The sequence below is a fragment of the Muntiacus reevesi genome, chromosome 8 (assembly GCF_963930625.1).
Source record: "Muntiacus reevesi chromosome 8, mMunRee1.1, whole genome shotgun sequence".
Taxonomy (NCBI): Eukaryota; Metazoa; Chordata; class Mammalia; order Artiodactyla; family Cervidae; genus Muntiacus; species Muntiacus reevesi.
The window spans coordinates 15,303,693-15,324,280 of NC_089256.1; the positions used below are offsets into that span (position 1 = coordinate 15,303,693).

The 20,588-nt window shown below is 46.8% G+C and overlaps 1 non-coding gene and 1 pseudogene across 1 annotated transcript; both read right to left on the reverse strand.

Annotated features, from left to right (window-relative positions):
* Window positions 1–4,159: 4,159 nt before the first annotated feature.
* Window positions 4,160–4,231, reverse strand: TRNAC-ACA (transfer RNA cysteine (anticodon ACA)). Its single transcript has one exon. It is a non-coding gene; the product is annotated as a tRNA-Cys (tRNA).
* Window positions 4,232–17,582: 13,351 nt separating this feature from the next.
* LOC136173182 (protein YIPF5 pseudogene) lies at window positions 17,583–19,294 on the reverse strand (annotated as a pseudogene).
* Between the last annotated feature and the right edge of the window lie 1,294 nt (window positions 19,295–20,588).

Below are 20,588 nucleotides of genomic sequence, written 5' to 3' on the forward strand. Positions count from 1 at the left end.
TAGCATGGGGACCCTCCCCACACTGGTGGAATGGATTCAGGGGCCCATTCTCTCAGAAGTCATTCAAGAGCAGCTCTGCTGTCACCTGACCGGGGGTACGCCTGATCTGAGTGTCTGGGGAGGCCTGGCCAGGTGGATGCCTGTCCCCAGCACCCTGACTTGGTCCAGAAAGGCCCTCAGCTACCTAGTGCAGCAAGTTGCTAGATTAAATGAGTAAAAATAAAGAGCACACAGTGCAATGTGAATGTCCAGTTAACAATGAATAATTTCTTGGTATAACTATATCCCATAAGATACTTAGGATACACTTATGCTTAAAAAAAAACCACAATTGTTGTTTGCTGGAAATTCAAATTGAACTGGGCATTTGGCATTTCATCAGAGGACCCTAACCTGGCACCTACATCCATGGTGTGTGCCATCCAGTGTCAGAGACTCTGCAAGCAACTTGTAACTGGCAGTCAGAACTGAGCTTGGTCAATGATCTATGTGTGTGGGCAAGTGGAGGCCTCTCCTGGCATAATGCCCCTCTCTGGGATTCTAGAAAGTGCATACAGCCTCTAGCCAATCTTATGGGTGCCCAGATCCTCAACCCCCCAGAGGTCACTCCAGCACATCAGTTTATGCAGTGGTCACCACACACGTAATGTTCTGGGTTTATGTTTCCATTATCTTTCTTGCTTTTCTTTCTCTTCTTTGTGCACTGCTATAGGTTGAATTGAAGAAAGAAATGGCAACCCACTCCAATATTCTTGCCTAGAAAATCCTGTGGACAGAGGAGCCTGGTAGGCTGCTGTCCATAGGGTTGCACAGAGTCAGACACGACTGAAGTGACTTAGCATGCATGCATGCATAGGTTGAATGCTGTGCCCCTCAAATTCATATATTGACACCTAACCCTGACAGTGATGATATTTGGAGGTGGGGCCTTTAGGAGGCAATGAAGTCATGAAGGTGGAGCCCTCAAGAATGGGATTAGTGCCCTTTTATGAAGGACCCTAGAGAGCCTCCTTTCCCCTTGTGAGGACACAGTGAGAAGACACTGTCCATGAACCAGGAATCTGCCAATGCTTTGATCTTGGACTTCCAGACTCCAGAAATATGAGAAGTAAATTTCTGTTGCTTATTAGCCACCAGGTTATGGTATTTTGTTATCACAACCCAAACATCCTGTGTTTTTTTTTTTTTTTTTTTCTGAACACATTTTTACAAAGGAAGAAGGCAGCATGACAAGAGCCCTCAGCTCAACATCATAAACACAACAGACATGGAGATCTTCTCTGTGACTGATTCCCACGTGAGCTCAGAACTGGACATTGTCCAGGTTAACAACACTGCTGTACGTATCTGTAAGTGAGATAAACATGTTTTCTCTATTCTTCATCTTCAGTAGCATTTTCAAACCTTCTTAATAATACTTGTGGATTGCAGATATACAAATGGAATCAACATTTATCAAAAAATGTTCAGCATTTGAAACTTAGATAAATTATTCACTTTTCCTGTGAAGAGTCACACTTTAGGCTGGTGTTTACTCATACACTTGTGAAATACTTTGGGATGATTGCTCCAAAAGACAATGTCTGCAGCAAGTTCTGTCCCACGACCTTGCATGGATTTCTGGGGAGGTGTCCACGCCCTGGTCAGTCCTGGGAGGGGTGGAGGGCTGGGTTCCTGCCCCTCCCCAGCTTCGAGGGGCAGCAGTCACATTTCCCTCGACATCAGTCCGGGCTAAAATTGTTGGCAGGTTGACTCCTATTTCTTTTCGTCATGAGCTCCCTGAAGATGCCAGGTCATGTACTGCGTTGGATGTTGACAGAAGGAGTGGGAGAGAGTGGAGCGGCACTGCCTTTTATTTGTGGAGGCAAAAGGCCAGGATGGGAGGGTGGCAGACCCCGGCCTTGGCTGAGTGCTGAACAGACTTCCTGCTTGCTGTGCTCCAGGGGCTCTGCTCCAACAAGTCACTTAGGCATCTGAGCCCAGAGAGGAAAACCTGGGCTCTGACTTTGGGCCACATAGCCCAGTGGGGCAGCGCAATCCAGCCCCATCCAGCATGCTCCAGGTCTGCCTGGCTGGCCTCGGGGGCAGTAGTTATCTGCTAGAGCCACACATGGGGAGTCTTCTTAGGCCAGGGGCTGGGAGTCATACTGCCCAAGGAAAGGACCACATTCGGTGAGAGGCACTGGCATGAGTTTAGCCACATGAACTTTAGCATTTTTGTAAATGGTTATAAATTTCTTCCTAACTCATTCAAAACTAGAAAAATGTGACACCAAACTCACCGGTAATCATTTATGATACTGTGACAGGCTGTAGAATGATTTCTTTAACCTCTGCCACGTTGTCACGTTGTGTGTGTGGCTATTTGATGAAGATGGCTTTGTCTGCCCAGCAACACTGTGACCTCCTTACAGGGAGGGCTGTGTGGTGAAGCTTGATCCATAAGGGGAAGCTGGCATGAAAGAAGCAGAACTGGGCGAGATCTTCCCAACTCTCAGTTCCAAAAAGCAGGCTTATTTTACAAGTTGGCGATCAAATCAATTCATTAAAAACATCTTTTATCTGCCTTTCAATAAAAGGGCAACTGGTTCACATCCCTGACCCTTCTTTGTTCTTAGTCCTCATCCGAGACCCCAAATCTCCTGAGGCCTGAGAATGTGGGGTGCATGGCACGAGGAATCTACAAGGGGAGGAACGCCTGCACAGTTGCCAGGAGACACCTGCCCTGGCAGATTCCAGGAGCTGCAGATCTCCAGAGAAGGAGAGGCAGCTTTATGTTCATCTGGGGGTCTGCCATGGGCTCCTTCTGTGGTGTGGCCACTGGAGGGATGGCTGGGTTGGCTGAGTGCACAGGGAGCCCATGGTCAGGGATTTTCATGTGTGTGTTGGTTCCATGTTCCATGTTCCCTGGCAGGATGTAAGAGGATTTGTTTTATGCCCCATCTGAGAACTTTAAAAAGGGAATGATTAAAAGAAACAGGAAAAACTTGGTTTAGATGAGAGCAGCCAGGATCGCATCAGATTTCTTGGAATGAACAGATTATCCTGGAGTGAACGCATTCATTCACTCAACAAATATTTATTGAGCATCTTTTGAGTGCTAGGCAAGGATCCAGGCACTGTTCCACAGGCTCTAGTAAAGTGTGGCTGTTTTGAGTGACTGAGTCAGATCTGGGTCAACCCCTGGCCTGCCTCAGCGACTTCATACATTCATGAGCGCATGCATACCCGCCCTCCTTCCTAGGCGTATGTGATCGGCCCATGCTGCTGTGGGAACCAGGCAGACCCTTGGCAAGGGCCCAAGGTGAAGTTCGTTTATTTAGCCCCTCGGGCAGACGCAGGGCAAAGAGGAAGGAGCCTAGCAGCTCTGAGGCTCAGCCCTGGCCTCAGTATTAGGCTGTCCTTATGTTCCTATAGCAAGAATATGTGCACTCTGATTCCTCTTCGGGGTCACCTGCCCTGCGTGGAGAGTCCTCTGACTCTCAGCCCAGAAGTGGGTGCTGGGGATGGAGCTCAGGGCATTAGAGGAAACTGAGGGAGAATTCTGAACGCAATTACTAGATAACATTTTTTTAGGTCTCTGCAGAAGTATGCCTTGGTGTGCTCTTAAAACATAAAAGATGGGGCAAAGAGAAAATGCAGTGGAAAAAAGGAAAGTCTGAGTCTGACCCGAGAGCGGGCAGAACACCTCCTGATGGGCATCCCTGCCACTTACCTCCACTTTGAACACCAATAATGACCTATGTTCTAATGCCTATGTTCTGTTCTCTAGCCAGAGCAACAATGACCAGGAATAAGTTGGAAAAATGAGCCAAGAGTCAGTGCAAGCCAGTGTCAAAGGCCTCACTGCTGTGAGCTGAGCCCAAGTGGAGCCAGAAGCTTCCCCAGCGTGGGTGGCAGGGGCCCACTTTGCGATGAGCCTGCTATATTCACTGAAGGGCTCAGGCCAAGGCTAACTTTGCTCTATAAAGCGGTGGTTCTGAAGCGTGGTCTGTGGACCAGCAGCAGCAGCATCACTCAGGAACTTGTGAAGTGAAGTCGCTCAGTCGTGTCTGACTCTTTGCGACCCCATGGACTGTAGCCTACCAGGCTCCTCCATCCATGGGATTTTCCAGGCAAGAATACTGGAGTGGGTTGCCATTTCCATCTCCAGGAGATCTTCCCAACCCAGGGGTTGAACCTGGGTCTCCCGCATTGTAGGCAGACGCTTTACCATCTGAGCCACCAGGGAAGTCCAGGAACTTGTAAGAGATGCAAATTCTTGGCCCTTCTCAGACCAACTGCATCAGAATTTTGCCTGGGTGTTTAAGGAGCACTTACCATGAAGATGCCAGGAGGGAGCCTAAGAAGCAGTTGAGGTGGGGACAAGGGAAGCAGGAAGGGGTGGTGTGTAGACTAAACTGAGAGCAAATTCCCATGAGCACATGTTCGAGGCTGTGGAGCCTGCCAGGATCAGGCATCCAGGGAATAAGTTAACAAGGTCCCTGGTGCTCTTGTCAGGAGCAATCCATTGTAATAGTATAATCCCCAGGCCAGTGTGCAATGGATTGAGGGAAAAATAGAGACAATCTCAGGAAGCTTGACCATAAAAAAGGACAAAAGACAGGGCAGGGGCAAGAGGAAGTCAAGAGATGGGTGATTGTTCTGTTATTAATGTGGGGAAATATGGAAACATAAGCAAATTTGCTGGAGGAAGAGGTTCAAAAGAGAGAGTTGAGGCTGCAGGAGGGAGGGGAGCAAATTTGAAGGAGCAGATTACTGCCCAAGGGAGCAGAAGGGGATGGACTCAGGGCACAGCCTAAGGGTTGGTCACTCTCGGTCGAGGAGATGGATAGCCCTTGCTGGAAATTCTCTGGGTTCTAAGCTAGAAGGAAATAGAAGTAGGTGGGGACAGATAAATGGGCGAATTGAAGGTGTTAAGGTGCTGTGTGATGGTGAAGTGTGAGATCAGCTGCAGTGGGATGTGCCAGCACAGAGTGTGGACATTCCAGGGATACAGCAGCACCCAGTGGAGTGAGGCAAGGAAGGGGCCGTGGGGGCCTGGGCTGGATGTCCGAGCTTACAGGAGGCAGGGCTCAAGGGGCAAAGGCTTGGAAGTGGACTCAGGGACCCAAGAGAAAACCTCCAGCTGGCCCCATGGCCACCGCCTGGCCTTGGATTTTGGAGAATGAGCAGCTTTTCCCAGGCAGTGGGTCCTGAGGGCAGTCAGTCCCACAAGATGCAGGTTGGGGGGACAGAGGGGCAGAGGCTGAGGAGGTGGGGAGTGGGGACCACAGACCCAGGGTTCAAGGTGGGCTAGGCTGGGCTGGAAGGGGTGGGATGGAGGGAGCAGTTGGGTCTAAAAGGAAACACGGAGGGCTCTTAGAATAGAGGAGGAAGAGGATCTGACTCTAAAGACCTGAGTTTGGGGCCATATCCTGGACCAGGGTGGGAGCCTAACTGCTGGACTAGGTGGGCACAGGTGAACCACAGGGGCCCAGAGGTTGCCAGGGCCAGCCGATGCTCTGCAGGCTCTGAGCCTGAAGGAGGAGGTAGGGACGAGGGGGCCCACATCCCATCCCCTGAGTTCGCAGGACCCGTCCCCACTGGGCTGTGGTGTCGCCTTTGATGGCCTCTTCCCTCACTCTGCCCAGATTAACCCATCCCAGTGAAACTCCCACCTTCCCCACAAGCCTTCCCTGATCACCGTGATGTATAGTTTCACATACAAGGACATATAAACAAGATCATATGCCAATCAAAGAGTTATCACCTATGTTTTATAAGGATGTCACTATAGAGTATGGGAGTCCCTGGTAGCTCAGTGGTAAAGATTCCATCTGCAAGGCAGGTGACGCGGGTTTGATCCCTGGGTGAGGAAAATCCCCTAAAGGAGGGCATGGCAACCCACTCCAGTATTCTTTTTTTTTTTAATTTTTTTTAATTTTTTTCATTTATTTTTATTAGTTGGAGGCTAATTACTTTACAATATTGTAGTGGTTTTTGCCATACATTGACATGAATCAGCCATGGATTTGCACGTGTTCCCCATCCTGATCCCCCCTCCCACCTCCCTCCCCATCCCATCCCTCTGGGTCTTCCCAGTGCACCAGCCCTGAGCACTTGTCTCATGCATCCAACCTGGGCTGCTGATCTGTTTCACCCTTGATAGTATACTTGTTTCAAAACTATTCTCTCAGAACATCCCACCCTCGCCTTCTCCCACAGAGTCCAAAAGCCTGTTCTATACATCTGTGTCTCTTTTTCTGTCCTGCATATAGGGTTATCATTACCATCTTTTAAAATTCCATATATATGTGTTAGTATACTGTATTGGTCTTTATCTTTCTGGCTTACTTCACTCTGTATAATGGGCTCCAGTTTCATCCATCTCATTAGAATTGATTCAAACATATTCTTTTTAATGGCTAAGTAATGTTCCATTGTGTATATGTACCACAGCTTCCTTATCCATTCGTCTGCTGATGGGCATCTAGGTTGCTTCCATGTCCTGGCTATTGTAAACAGTGCTGCGATGAACATTGGGGTACACGTGTCTCTTTCAGATCTGGTTTCCTCGGTGTATATGCCCAGAAGTGGGATTGCTGGGTCATATGGCAGTTCTAATTCCAGTTTTTTAAGGATTCTCCACACTGTTCTCCACAGTGGCTGTACTAGTTTGCATTCCCACCAGCAGTGTAAGAGGGTTCCCTATTCTCCACACACTCTCCAGCATTTATTGCTTGTAGACTTTTGGATAGAAGCCATCCTGACTGGTGCACTCCAGCACTCTTGCCTGGAGAATCCCATGGACAGAGAAGCCACGGTCTGAAGGGCTGCAAAGAGTCAAACACAACTGAGCCCCTGAGCACACACGCTGTGTGCAGGATATCATGTTTATTATAAACACTTAAGAGTGGAAATGAAAAATTATTAGAAAACAGCTACAAATAGAAGGTGTGATGTATTCTGCCTGCTCCTTAAAAGATGACCCAGCACCTCTCAGGCCTCACACATCCCGCTTTGAGACCACAGGGCTGCAGTGTGAGCTGCCGGGGTGTGCTGATAACCCAGATTTTCTCCACGTCTCCTTTGTGAATAAGAATTGTGTCATGGGCATAGTAGGTGGTCAGTAAATATTTGTGAAAGAGACAAACAAGTGACCCAGGAAGGTTTTAGAATAGAGGCTGCGTCACATCATAGCCAGCGGTGTGGACTTTGGAATCAGATGGATTGCAGTTCAAGTTCCAGTTCCAGCTCTGCCCAGCCCTGACGCTGAGGGCAAATCCTTAGGTCTCCTGGACCTTCATTTTCTCCCCAGCGAAAGGGGCACAATGCCCAGAGCTCCCTGTAGACTGCTGCGGGCTGGAGCTCACCATGAGGGGGGCTACTGCCAAGCAGCGGTGTGATGTGGGCCCTCTGAGTAGCCAAGTTTTCATAGGAGGGCACAGGATGGGTGTGAATTTTGGCCGAGGTCAGTGACTGGAACTTGAGCGTCAGGGGAAAGTGGTCAAGGCAGGACTGGACCAAGAGTAGCTTCCCTGATGCCCTTTCAGACAAAGGATTGGTTTGGTTTCAATTCTGAAAATGGTCCTTATGGAAAACTGCTATGTGACCAAGTGATTTTCTGTTTTTTTCTTTAAATAAAGCTTATTATATTTGCTTCATTATAAAGCAAATTTATCAAGGAAATGAGAAAGATGTAGAAAAAATGAGATGACAACACTCACATTTCCATCATGGAAAGATCATCTTTTTAACATCTTGCTATATTTTCTTTTAGCCTTAAAAAATTCTATGCCTTTTGAAAAACATAATTGTGAGTATTATGTAAATATATATGTGTGTAATCTATAAATTTGTCCTATTTTTTATTTGACATCATGACATAGCATTTTCCTCATTATTACAGATTCTTTGTGAGCATGAATTTTAGTGACCATGTCCACCCATGGAAATGTTTTACCACGTGTTTCTGGAGCCTCTGCAGCTCAGCTGTCTCCTCCGGTGGTGGGCAGTCCAGCCTCCATCCTTGTGTCTTCAACATGCAGGGCCTGACTCCAGCATGGCTTTAGGGCTCCGTGGCACGAGACCCAGCAGAAGGATGAGGTCTGTGTTCAGCAGATGCAGGTGCCAAACTACACTCACCTCCGACCTTTACTCCTCTACTTCTTCCGAGTAGTAACAATGAGACCTGCCTAGCAAGGCAACTTCAAGTTTATGTGAGATTCTGGCTCTGAGGCCGCGCTCTGAATTGCCTGGTGTTGTCCAAACCTTGGTTTATTGGATTCGTCAGCGTACTTTACCTGTGAGCAACAGGAAGCCAAGATCAACACAACTGCCTCACAGAATTGCAAAGTCCAGATGCTGAGGTCCAGCGGGACCCAGAGCCTGAGGGACATAGTCACAAGCCTCAGTGACCTTTGTCCCACATTCCTGCTCCTTCAGTGGTCACATCCTGGAACAGATTCTCCCAGAATCTACGCCCTCCCCCACTCCCGCATCCAGGAATGTGTCCCCACTGCTGGCAGCCCCCGAAAAAGCATGCTCTCCCGACTGCTTGAGCAGATGCCCGGGCCCCATGCCCTCTGCCCTAGTGGGGCCCACCCACCTAAACTCATAACCTGAGAGTGGGAAGGGGGGAACCAGGAGATGTGGGGAAGGGCCAGCAGGAGATGCCCACTTTGCTGGTCATCGTTCCTGCCACTGTGGCCAGAGCGAGGTTCTCGGAGCACCTCAGTGTCAGGGAGCTGTGGACTCCCAGGGTCTTGGGTTTGAACTGTCCGGGTGGCCCTCCTCCTCCTCCGCCATTGGCTTCACACGGAAGCAATCAACGTTCTCTTCCAGAATTCCCAGCAATGAGGCCACACCCCCCCGGCGCTCCCGGCTGGTGACCCATGACCAGGGAGGAGGCTTCACGGAGAGGAGATCACTGGAAAGTGACCTCATCAGGTGACTCAGCACCCGAGGAACAGGGCCCAGGGTGTGTTAGGGACCCCGGCCCAGCTGAAGGGCCCCACAGAACTCTGGAGGCCCCAAAGTCACCACTGGGAAAGCAGAGCTGCTTCTTCCTGGAAGGGCGGGGGCGGCAGAGGACAGAATGGGGAACTGTCAGAGGAAGGGTTGGCTGCATCAGATCAGGTGCCCCAGAAGGCCCAGGTCTGTTTATCTGGGAGGTAAGGTCTGTGTGATCAGTGCAATGGGGATCCCAGGCATGGTGGGGGGCAATCCGCAGAAAGCAGGGCTCCTGTTCAGTCTCCTGGGGCATCCTCCTATCTGTGTGTTTGTCCTTGGTCCCTGTCCCGAAAGCTCACAATCCACCTGATATGGGGTCCGTCCAAGCAGCGCAGAGGGTGTGTGCCAGCCAGGTAGGACCCATTCCCTCTCAGAGCAGACAGAAGCAGGCCGCAGAGAACCCTTGGGAGCTATGGCGGGTGGGAGGAAAGGAAAGAGGGAGCCAGAGGCCTTTCCGGTGAGGAGGCCCCAGACCTGGACAAATCCAGGACGAGGAGATTTGGGTCAAGAAGCAAGACTGACAAAAGAACCGGACTGCCTTCAGAAGCCAGGTGGGAGCATGAGGCCAGACCTTGACCCAGAGCCTGACGGGGAGCAGAGCAGGATCTGGTACCCCGGGGGACAATCAAAATTGTCCAGGCTGGGTGGGAACTTTCAGAAATTCAAAAAGTGCTTAGCACACCCTGCATTGGGGCCCCCTTGGATTGACCCTGCTGTGGACAAGTGTGCAGATTCAAGGAGAGGGTGGGGTGAGGAAATGTCTATGTGTCTGTGTTGCAGCCCAGGCCTCCGGCTCCCAGGCAGGGGGGTGGTGGGGGGGTAGAATTCTAGGGCGGGGACTGGGACGCCTAGCCTCTCCTAGTGCACGTGGAGGGGACGAGGGGAGGCTTTAGTGGGGAGAGGGGACCTGGGAGGGTGCCTTACCCTGCAGTGCCCCTCCTGGACCCCCAACTCCATCCCCAGCAGCATGAGAGGATGGGGCTCCAGTTAAGCTCCTTAGGGACAGGCAGGTTGGGCCTGAGGTCAGCCACCTCGGGCCTGGGTGACAGGTGACCACCCCTCCAACCCCGCACGCAGCTTCCACAGTGGGGGCTGGATTAAGGGTCTCCCAGGCTCCTCTGGGAAGACATTTCTGGAGAAAGGAGGTCTCCTAAGGAGAAAAGCAGGGAACAACTGAGGATGGAACAGGGCCTAGAAGGGAGCACTGCTGAGTCAGGAGAAAACAACCACGCTACCAGTGGTGATCATATCGAGGGCTTGTGAGTCCCGCTCACGCTTCATGCAGCTTCATGGAGAGGCCAATGCTGCACTGAGAGGTTGAGCAACTTGCCTTAGGTGACACAGCCAGTAAGCTGACAAGCAGAGAGAACAAGGGGTCCCTCTTTGGACCATACAGGTGCGGATCAGCTCTTTCTGGGAAGGTGCCCACACAAGGCCTGTGACCTACAGTTCTTTCTCCAGAGCTGGGGGAGGGGGAAGGGACTGCAGATCAAAGCAGTCACATCACCCGGCACCCGTGGATCAGCCTGGAGGTGTCTCTCTGAGTTCTGGGCCTCTATTTGAGCCGCTGGAGACAAGAAAGGCCTTAGGAGGTCCCCAGGACCTGGGTGGACTTTACAGCAAGTCAGGCCATTTTCCCTGGGGGCCGGCCACCCTCTAAGGGGCCAGGAGGGGTGTCACTGGTGAGGAGAAGAGACCTCAGTGGTAGAAATATAGCAGGAGGCATAATTTTGAATATCACAGAGAAAAATATCTAGCAGTGTTCAAATGACACTGCTGGCCATCAGTCCTAAGGCCAAGAGTTTTTTTGCAAAAAGTTATTCATCAAGTCCCTGTGTATAAAAGACAGAAGTTAGAGACACCCCCAACATTCAAAAGCAGTGGAAGGCTTAATAACTCCTGGTTGCCCACACAGCCATTCAAAGAATGGTGACAAGCCCCTCTCAGCATGGAAAAATGTTTATTGTAAAAAGTAGGAGCCAAATGGTACACTGTGATTTTTCTAGGTAAAAACATGCTTATTGGAAAAAAACAGGAAAAATAGAAAAGTCAGTAAAGGTTTAATAGCGGTGCCAGATGATGGGTGGGGTAGAGTTCACACACAGTTAAATTATTTTTGAAAGACTATGACCTAAAGATTAACAAACAGTTCAAAAACAAACGCCATGGCAGAGACAAAGCACTAGCTTTCTGGTTACTTGGCAACATCCATAGGACACATGGCTGGATCAGGAGGTTGAAGTGAAGTCCGTGCGCTGCAGGAAGGCTGGCTGGTGATCACACAGGATTGGCTGTGATAACACCGCTTGGGGACAACCTGAACCTGGGTGGATGGAGCACAGAGGATGGGGGCCAGCTGGCGCTCCTTGCCCGGGGGGAGGAGTGCAGAGCCAGGGCTGTGGGGGGCTCTCTTCTTCCTGCCTCTGCTGAATCTCCTGCCACACCTCCTCTCAAAGCAGCAAGTGACCTGCACTGGGTGAGACCCAGAGCTGGAACAAGACATCAGGCCGTGTGAGGCCCTCTGGGAAGAAAGCAGACATGCCATCAGTGTGCCCACCCTGAGCAAACACTGCTGTCCCACAGGTAACATGCAATGCAGCTGGGGTCCCAGGAGTGGGACACTCTGCCCCTCCCGCTCTTTGCTGCATTTTTCCATGGGGAGAGGGGAGCAAGCTCAGCCCTGAGTGAGGCCCAGGTGGCCTGCTGCAGGTGCTGCAGGAGGGAAGGTGCGGGTAGAGAAGAAAGGCGTGGAGGGTCCTCAGAGCTGGATTGAGAAGGATCCCAGTGGCCCCAGGCTGTGCTCAAACCCCTACTCAGGCCGGTGTGCTGCTGGCAGCAGAGGTCCTGAGGGGGCAGGGATGGGAGAGGCCCAAGGTGGACTTCAGACCCCTGAAGGGCCCTCTGGTGGGGGAGGAGGGAGCAGGGGATGCTCTTAGGAGCTCTCAGGAGCTGAGACTCTGCTCTGAGGGTCCAGGGTTTGAATCTTGGCTCTGCCACCTACGAGCTGTGTGGCCCTGAGCAAGTTATTTTAACCTCTCTGAGCCTCAGTTTCTCCAAATATAAAATGGCACTAATAAAAGTGACCCCTCTTATTGGGTTGTTTTGAGGATTAAACGAATCAGCCTTGTGCCAGCATCAGGCAAGGACTGTCAACACAGAGCGTTTGTTCAATAAAAATATAAACTAGTGGCCAGAGCCACTCACAGGGGACGAGGCTGCCACACCAATGTCATTTGGATGCAGAGATACCCTGCACCTAGTGGGGGGTGTAATCATTGGGGGACTGCTGCCCCATCACCTTGGCACACAAGGAGCTAGGTGAGCAATGAAGTGAAGTGAAAGTTGCTTAGTCGTGTCCAACTCTTTGCAACCCCATGGACTACACAGTGCATGGAATTCTCCAGGCTAGAACACTGGCGTGGGGAGCCATTTCCTTCTCCAGGGGATCTTCCTGACCCAGGCAGAGTTAGCCCAAAATCATAGCTAAGTCTGAACTGTCATAGACTTCCATCTGTGGCTGCAGGAGTGGTGGGTGTGGCCCGGGGACTGATAAACACAACAAGGCTGACTAGGGAGGCTTAGGGTAGAGGGTGGAGGCGGTGGAGTAGAAGGGGGGGCAGCGGGAGGGGGGAGCCTGGTATGCAAGCAGTAGGGGCGTGGAGGCCTCTGGAGCCATGAGGCCTTCTCCAGTCACTGGGTCTTTCTGGGATTCATTTCAGCTCAGTTCCACTTAATGAACATCTTAAAGCTACAGGATATGCTTGGCAAAGAGAATGAACACAGAAGCCTTGTCCCAGAGGGCTCACAAGTGGCTTAGAGGAAGAGACCGACCTCAACCTGCCAACCATCAGGCGCCCACTGGGCACCAACAACTCCCCCATCAGCACTGGGAACTTGACACGGCCTCATGCACGCTTGTAACAGCTGGGACGGGGCACAGAGGCCCTGAGAGGTGATGCAGGCTTCTTTATTAAAGTAACACAGCTTTCGAGAAGGGGTGGTGGCATTTATGTATGACTCGGGGTCTGTGCCCTCAGCAACACACGGATCGTCTCCACTGCTACCTGTGATAATAAAGGCTGGAGGAACACTTGGTGTGTGTTAGGGAAGAGCTCCAAGCCTCGGTTTATTCATCTGTGCAATGGGTGTAAGGACCTCTAGTTTCCTGGGTGATAGGTTCTATTGTTGTTATGGGGGCCCAGAACAGATAGTAACAGGAGCCACCCTTGAAGGGTAGAAACCAAGTGCTACAAGGCAGGGGGGAGGAGCATGAGCAAAAACCAAAGGGGAATGTAACTGCTCCAGTTTCAAGCAGAGAGGAAGTTTCAGGGCTCAGTTGAGAAGCTGCTTGGCTCCTTTGTTTTTCTCTCCTCCCCTCTGCACCCCAGAGCAAGTTCTACTGGCCCCTGTTTACCCTTTCTCCCTCTCAGGTCTTCCTCAGGTCAGATAGTCTGGCCTCTGCTCATATCACCCATCGCAAACACTCTTGCCAAGGTCCTATTGCCAGTCCAATGGCCATCCTTGGATCTTATCATCCCTCCTCAGCATCCCAGGCATGCTCCTGACCTCCTCCTCAGAACACCGCCCTGGGGCTCTATCCACATGTGGACGTGCTCCTCTCCATGGACTCTTCTTCTCTGTCTCCTTTGCTGGTTGCTGTGGCTGCTCCCGGACCTACTTCTCCAACACATGCTCACCAGGAGACACATCTGTTCTCGAGGCTTATCCACTGCCTCCATGTGGATACCCAGCCCCCAATCTCTAGCCCAGCGTACCCTCTGAGCACAGGACCCCTCTGCTGATCTGCCTGCTGGATCTCTTTCCTGCACATACTCCAGGCAATCTGAACTCAAAAGAGCCTCAGGGACTCATCACATTCCCCCAGTTGCTGCTGCTCCTTCTGGGTCCCCTCTTCAACACTCAGCATCAGCAATGCAGGTTGCCCAAGTCAGACCCTGGGAGTCATCCCTAACATCTCCCTCATTGACACTTGGATGCCTAACATCTTTTGTGCCTTTCCGTCCTCCCCAGAATCATCCCCATTGCTGCAGAGCTCCTGGGATGCCTTCCAGACTGCCCCACTGCACAATGACCCACCCAGCTGCCCCATAGGCCCATGTAAAATGCAAACCAGCATGGTCACTTTCTGTTTAGAAGCCTTTAACGGCTCTCCATTATGTTGGGAATAAGACCTGCACTTCATGGCATGCCACTAGGTGTTCCAACTTCTTTTTTTTTTTTTTTTTTAATTAGTTGGAGGCTAATTACTTCACAACATTTCAGTGGGTTTTGTCATACATTGACATGAATCAGCCATGGAGTTACATGTATTCCCCATCCCGATCCCCCCTCCCACCTCCCTCTCCACCCGATTCCTCTGGGTCTTCCCAGTGCACCAGGCCCGAGCACTTGTCTCATGCATCCCACCTGGGCTGGTGATCAGTTTCACTATAGATAATATACATGCTGTTCTCTCGAAACATCCCACCCTCGCCTTCTCCCACAGAGTCTAAAAGTCTGTTCTATATATCTGTATCTCTTTTTCTGTTTTGCATATAGGGTTATTATTACCATCTTTCTAAATTCCATATATATGTGTTAGTATGCTGTAATGTTCTTTATCTTTCTGGCTTACTTCACTCTGTATAATGGGCTCCAGTTTCATCCATCTCATTAGAATTGATTCAAACATATTCTTTTTAATGGCTGAGTAATATTCCATGGTGTATATGTACCACAGCTTCCTTATCCATTCGTCTGCTGATGGGCATCTAGGTTGCTTCCATGTCCTGGCTATTATAAACAGTGCTGCGATGAACATTGGGGGTACACGTGTCTCTTTCAGATCTGGTTTCCTCGGTGTGTATGCCCAGAAGTGGGATTGCTGGGTCATATGGCATTTCTATTTCCAGTTTGTTAAGAAATCTCCACACTGTTTTCCATAGTGGCTGTACTAGTTTGCATTCCCACCAACAGTGTAAGAGGGTTCCCTTTTCTCCACATCCTCTCCAGCATTTATTGCTTGTAGACTTTTGGATAGCAGCCATCCTGACTGGCATGTAATGGTACCTCGTTGTGGTTTTGATTTGCATTTCTCTGATAATGAGTGATGTTGAGCATCTTTTCATGTGTTTGTTAGCCATCTGTATGTCTTCTTTGGAGAAATGTCTGTTTAGTTCTTTGGCCCATTTTTTGATTGGGTCATTTATTTTTCTGGAATTGAGCTGCAGGAGTTGCTTGTATATTTTTGAGATTAATCCTTTGTCTATTGCTTCATTTTTTATTTTTTCTTCCACTCTGAGGGCTGTCTTTTCACCTTACTTATAGTTTCCTTTGTTGTGCAAAAGCTTTTAAGTTTCATTAGGTCCCATTTGCTTATTTTTGCTTTTATTTCCAATATTCTGGGAGGTGGGTCATAGAGGATCCTGCTATGATTTATGTTGGAGAGTGTTTTGCCTATGTTCTCCTCTAGGAGTTTTATAGTTTCTGGTCTCACATTTAGATCTTTAATTCATTTTGAGTTTATTTTTGTGTATGGTGTTAGAAAGTGCTCTAGTTTCATTCTTTTATAAGTGATTGACCAGTTTTCCCAGCACCACTTGTTAAAGAGGTTGTCTTTTTTCCATTGTATATCCTTGCCTACTTTGTCAAAGATAAGGTGTCCATAGGTTTGTGGATCTATCTCTGGGCTTTCTATTCTGTTCTATTGATCTATATTTCTGTCTTTGTGCCAGTACCATACTGTCTTGATGACTGTGGCTTTGTAGTAGAGTCTGAAGTCAGGCAGGTTGATTCCTCTAGTTCCATTCTTCTTTCTCAAGATTACTTTGGCTATTCGAGGTTTTTTGTATTTCCATACAAATTGTGAAATTATTTGTTCTAGTTCTGTGAAAAATACCATTGGTAGCTTGATAGGGATTGCATTGAATCCATAGATTGCTTTGCGTAGAATAGCCATTTTGACAATATTGATTCTTCCAATCCATGAACACAATATGTTTCTCCATCTGTTTGTGTCCTCTTTGATTTCTTTCATCAGTGTTTTATAGTTTTCTATGTATAGGTCTTTTGTTTCTTTAGGTAGATATACTCCTAAGTATTTTTTCTTTTTGTTGCAATGGTGAATGGTATTGTTTCCTTAATTTCTCTTTCTGTTTTCTCATTGTTAGTGTATAGGAATGCAAGGGATTTCTGTGTGTTAATTTTATATCCTTCAACTTTACTATATTCATTGTTAGCTCTAGTAATTTTCTGGAAGAGTCTTTAGGGTTTTCTATGTAGAGGATCATGTCATCTGCAAACAGCGAGAGTTTCACTTCTTCTTTTCCGATCTGGATTCCTTTTACTTCTTTTTCTGCTCTGATTGTTATGGACAAAACTTCCAACACTATGTTGAATAGTAGTGGTGAGAGTGGGCACCCTTGTCTTGTTCCTGATTTCAGGGGAAATGCTTTCAATTTTTCACCATTGAGGGTGATGCTTGCTGTGGGTTTGTCATATATAGTGTTTATTGTGTTGAGGTATGTTCCTTCTATTCCTGCTTTCTGGAGAGTTTTAATCATAAATGAGTGTTGAATTTTGTCAAAGGCTTTCTCTGCATCTATTGAGATAATCATATGGTTTTTATCTTTCAATTTGTTAATGTGGTGTATTACATTGATTGATTTGTGGATATTAAAGAATCCTTGCATTCCTGGGATAAAGCCCACTTGGTCATGGTGTATGATTTTTTAATATGTTATTGGATTCTGTTTGCTAGAATTTTGTTAAGGATTTTTGCATCTATGTTCATCAGTGATATTGGCCTGTAGTTTTCTTTTTTTGTGACATCTTTGTCTGGTTTTGGAATTAGGGTGATGGTGGCCTCATAGAATGAGTTTGGAAGTTTGCCTTCTTCTGCAATTTTCTGGAGGAGTTTGAGTAAGATAGGTGTTAGCTCTTCTCTAAATTTTTGGTAGAATTCAGCTGTGAAGCCATCTGGTCCTGGGCTTTTGTTTGCTGGAAGATTTCTTATTACAGTTTCATTTCCTTGCTTGTGATGGGTCTGTTAAGATCTTCTATTTCTTCCTGGTTCAGTTTTGGAAAGTTATACTTTTCTAAGAATTTGTCCATTTCATTCAAGTTGTCCATTTTATTGGCATAGAGCTGCTGGTAGTAGTCTCTTATGATCCTTTGTATTTCAGTGTTGTCTGTTGTGATCTCTCCATTTTCATTTCTAATTTTGTTAATTTGGTTCTTCTCTCTTTGTTTCTTAATGAGTCTTGCTAATGGTTTGTCAATTTTGTTTATTTTTTCAAAAAACCAGCTTTTAGTTTTGTTGATTTTTGCTATGGTCTCTTTAGTTTCTTTTGCATTTATTTCTGCCCTAATTTTTAAGATTTCTTTCCTTCTGCTAACCCTGGGGTTCTTCATTTCTTCCTGCTCTAATTGCTTTAGGTGTAGAGTTAGGTTATTTATTTGACTTTTTTCTTGTTTCCTGAGGTAAGCCTGTAATGCTATGAACCTTCCCCTTAGCACTGCTTTTAGAGTGTCCCATAGGTTTTGGGTTGTTGTGTTTTCATTTTCATTCATTTCTATGCATATTTTGATTTCTTTTTTTTTTTTTTTTTAAATTAATTGGGAAAATTTTAATCAGTAAGCATCAAACACACTTTACATTGGGAACTGCAATACTGAAATTGTGACATTTTAAGTATTTTCCTCAAAAAAGGTTAGTGATTTTCTTTTTCCTGGGAAACATGGAAATCCAACTATAACATTAATGTGGCCAGTCTAGGTCACTATGTTTTAGTTAATGCTAATATTTAAATAGATATTCACATTCCATGTCTACAATAAAGTAGACTGTGAACTAACTGTATTGCTGAATTTTAGCCAAAATTCCATAAAATAACTCAGAGGAACGTCAAATTTCTGAAGTGCAAACTCAAAACTTTACATTGGGATCACTTTTCGGCTTCAATTGCATCTGACTTGACAATACAGGCAAGTTTTCTTTCCTAATTCCTTGGGAAAATATTTCTCCAATAAGTCCTGTGTCTTCTCTACTATGGATTGTTTTTAAGATATCATCTCTGTGGTTAGTTTCCCACAATTGATAAAAATCTATCAAAAACACCATAATATACAATTAGCAAGGGAAAAAGTTGTTTTTCTAAGGCTGCAGGAACAGGAAAGAAATAGCACTTCTTATTTGTATAAGCACAAACACCTTTTAAATTTAGTCATACTGCATAAATCCAATATAGTATTCAAAAGTTCTATAAAAATGAACAAAAGATACTTATTTACTTCCACTGCTCCAAGAGTCAAACATTAGATCTGCATGAGAGTTGCACTGTAGCCGTTTGCTGGTCCAATTGAAGAGTTCAAAGTCCTTTTTGTTACTTGGCCCAATGATGTCCACATCCCAGATAAATTCAGTTCAAAAAACGGAAATTAGGGCGAAGACTCCATATAGCAAAGCACAAGGATATGCTACTAGAAGTTGCTGTCCTTCCATGGCTAATGCAGAAATAAAAATTTTGGAAGCAGAAAAACTACACCATCCAATAATCCCAGCAGTAAGGATGATTCCTACCATTCCTTGCAAAGAAAATATCACTGCGAAGCTGGAAAGCAGGATCATAGGAAGAAGACAATACCCAAGGACACTTGCCACACAACCAAATGAAACACCAGTCATACTCATTAAGTTTAATAAACAAAACATTCCTAGGCATCCAATTGCACTGATCCCATATACATAGCCAAACTGGATTTTGCCAGCCAGTAACAATGTAGCTCCAAAAGCAAGGCAAAAAACCATTGGTCCTGCCAAATCAGTCTCATTCATGATGCTGCCATCTGCTACTTTCAAGGGGTGTAAAACTGTCAGTGTTTTTTGCCAGATGTGGTCAAAATTGATACCCAATTCTTCTAATAAAGGTGGTTCATCTTCAAAGTTGTTTCCATAGAATGGCTGAGGTGTAGTTGGAGTACAGGCCTGAGTTGGCTGGAAAATCTGCCCGGTGTATGGCTGCTGTGGCTGCATCATGTCTGCAGGGACAAACCGGCCTTGGTGCGAGTAATCATAGCCAGCATACTGCTTGCTATAGGGTCCTCCACTTCCTCCATAATCATAGGACTGCTGTGACTGGTCATCGATGCTGTAACTTGTCTGGTAGAAATCCGTGTTTAAATTATCAAAGCCTGACATTGCAAATGATCAAACGTGGAAGCAGCGGCGGCGGCGGTAGCTCTGGCAACCCCCCTAAACCCCCCAAACTCAGCTAAGGACCCTGTACCGGGCCGGTTGCTACGTGTCCTTGATTTCTTTTTTGATTTCTTCTATGATTTGTTGGTTATTCAGAAGTGTGTTATTTAACCTCCATATGTTTGAATTTTTAACATTTTTTTTCCTGTAATTGAGATCTAATCTTACTGCACTGTGGTCAGAAAAGATGACTGGGATGATTTCATTTTTTTTGAATTTTCCAAGACCAGATTTATGGCCCAGGATGTGATCTATTCTGGAGAAGGTTCAGTGTGCACTTGAGAAAAAGGTGAAGTTGATTGTTTTGGGGTGAAATGTCCTATAGATATCAATTAGGTCTCGCTGGTCCATTGTGTCATTTAAGGTTTGTGTTTCCTTGTTAATTTTCTGTTTAGTTGATCTATCCATAGTTGTGAGTGGGGTATTAAAGTCTCCCACTATTATTGTGTTACTATTAATTTCCTCTTTCATACTCGTTAGCTTTTGCCATACATATTGCAGTGCTCCTATGTTGGGTGCATATATGTTTATAATTGTTATATCTTCTTCTTGGATTGATCCTTTGATCATTATGTAGTGTCCTTCTTTGTCTCTTTTCACATCCTTTATTTGAAAGTCTATTTTATCTGATATGAGTATTGCGACTCCTGCTTTCTTTTGGTCTCCGTTTGCGTGAAATATTTTTTTCCAGCCCTTCATTTTTAGCCTGTATGTGTCTCTTGTTTTGAGGTGGGTCTCTTGTAGACAACATATATAGGGGTCTTGTTTTTGTATCCATTCAGCCAATCTTTGCCTTTTGGTTGAGGCATTCAACCCATTTACATCTAAGGTAATTATTGATAGGTGTGGTCCCGTTGCCATTTACTTTGTTGTTTTGGGTTCACGTTTATACAACCTTTCTGCATTTCCTGTCTAGAGAAGATCCTTTAGCATTTGTTGAAGAGCTAGTTTGGTGGTGCTGAATTCTCTCAGCTTTTGCTTGTCTGTAAAGCTTTTGAATTCTCCTTCATATCTGAATGAGATCCTTGCTGGGTACAGTAATCTAGGTTGTAGGTTATTCTCTTTCATTACTTTCAGTATGTCCTGCCATTCCCTTCTGGCCTGGAGGGTTTCTATTGATAGATCAGCTGTTATCCTTATGGGAATCCCTTTGTGTGTTATTTGTTGTTTCTCCCTTGCTGCTTTTAATATTTGTTCTTTGTGTTTGATCTTTGTTAATTTGATTAATATGTGTCTTGGGGTGTTTTGCCTTGGGTTTATCCTGTTTGGGACTCTCTGGGTTTCTTGGACTTGGGTGGCTATTTCCTTCCCCATTTTAGGGAGGTTTTCAGCTATTATC